Source organism: Pteropus alecto, unplaced genomic scaffold (genome assembly GCF_000325575.1).
Source record: "Pteropus alecto unplaced genomic scaffold, ASM32557v1 scaffold16, whole genome shotgun sequence".
NCBI lineage: Eukaryota > Metazoa > Chordata > Mammalia > Chiroptera > Pteropodidae > Pteropus > Pteropus alecto.
Window position 1 is genome coordinate 1,026,528 of NW_006438867.1, and position 1,956 is coordinate 1,028,483.

Sequence of the window (1,956 nt, forward strand, 5' to 3'; positions counted from 1 at the left end):
TTGTTGAGTTGCATACATTCTTCATATATTTTGGATTGCAACTTTTGCACTACGGTGTCATAATTGAATAATTGTGACCAAAACCGGATGCTGCACAGAGTCTAAAATATTTATTACCTAGCTTTTTATAGAAAAAGTTTGCTGATCCCTGCATTTGATAAACTAAACTTAGATAAAGTAAAGTTAGAGAATTTAGCCCAGGAAAAATTTTTATCTCTGGAAATGAGAGAGAATATACTGTGGTGGTAATGTGAGAGTTCTTGAAGGTATTTTTCAAGAAAAGTCAAGATTTTGAAGGCCAAGTTATAGGTGTATGAAAGAGAAAAAAAGCTATGTACTAGAAACTCATTGACTTAAAAATGATACTAAGAAGAGATGAGGAAGTTTGGTGGTTACCAGACTAAGGAAAGTTTCATGGGCCAAAATAATCTAGGACACACAGAAATATTTAAAAGATACAAATAAAACTACTCCAGAGGAATTTGAAACACAGAAGACTTTTAAAACCTCTCTAAAGATGGAAAGAGACTGTAGTAAAAGCGAAATAAGAGGAGTTGCTGCTATGCTGCTCAATCCTGCCACATCGCCTACACACTGGGACTCACCCTCATGTATACTCTGTAGGAAGCAAATGGCACTTTTGCCTTTAAACTTTTGAAAAAGCTGGGTGAAGACAACTGAAAAAAATGTGTTTTTCTCACTCATCAGCATCTCCTCTGCTCTGGTCATGGTCTTCATCGGGGCAAAAGGAAACACTGCTGCCCACAAGACCCAGTCACTTTCTTTAAGTAAAAGTGGTAGCAGTGGTAAAGATGTCCATCAGGGTTTACAGTTACTTCTCACAGAAGTTAACAGAACTGGCATGCAGTACTTGCTTAGAACTGCCAACAGGCTCTTTTGAGAAAAGTCTTAAGGTTTTGATTCATCTTGCAAAGATTCTTGTAGCAAATTCTACAAAGCAGAGATGGAAGTGCAGGACTTTTTCAAAGCTACAGAGGAGGCCAGAAAACACTGGGGTAGCTAACAAGATAGAAGGTAAAATTACAGTGCTGTTGTCTCTAAATTCAGTTAATCAAATGAATCCTCTGGTTCTTGTGACTGCCATCTAATTTAAGGAAACTGGGATAATCAGTTTAACAAACAGTAGACCAAGGAAAGACAATTTAAGTCAGCAAGAATGAGGAGAAACCTGTGCAAATGATGTTTAAGAAATCTACCTTTAATATAACCTACATAGGAGAAATATTCACCAAAATTCTGGTGTTGTCTTATGTCGACAGAGATAACATAAGCATATTATCATCATGCTTCCAGATAAAAATGTCAATTTGGACACAGTGTGAAAAGAACTTAAGGGAAATTCATAGAATGACTGAGGCCAGTCATGATGAGTAAACAAGAGGTGGAAGTGTTCCTTCCTGGAGGAGAATTTCGACATGGAGGATGTCCTTCACTCTCTCAGCATGACCGATGACTTTAATAGGGGCAGTGTAAACTTTTTGCAGAATATAACATGTGAGAGACTTGTTTCTGTCCAAGGTTGTGCACAAGTCCTTTGTGGAAACCAACAAGAAAGGCACAGAGGCTGTGGGTGCCACTGCTGCCATCACTGTTGCGATGTGCAGCATTTACCTCCAGGTTCTGTACTGACTACTCCTTCCTTTTCTTTATTCAGCACAGCAAAACCATTAGTATTCTGTCCTGTGGCTGATTTTCCTCTCTGTACGGAGAAATTCTTGCTAGATAGCATGAAAAATTTATACTCAGACTAAATGCAGCTCTAGCCCTGAAGATCAAAATGGATCACACTATTTCTAAGTAGCGTAAGTGTGTTCAAGTACAAAGTTTAACAACATTTATAGGAATATAAATCTATTCAGCAGACAGAAAGGTAAAATTCTCAAAGTCTGGCATAAAATACAAAATTAATAGTTTTCAAATATATTTGAAGGAGAA

The 1,956-nt window shown here is 37.4% G+C and overlaps 1 pseudogene; it reads left to right on the plus strand.

Annotated features, from left to right (window-relative positions):
* The first annotated feature begins 609 nt into the window (after positions 1-609).
* On the plus strand, positions 610-1,747 carry LOC102898022 (annotated as a pseudogene).
* The last annotated feature ends 209 nt before the right edge of the window (positions 1,748-1,956 follow it).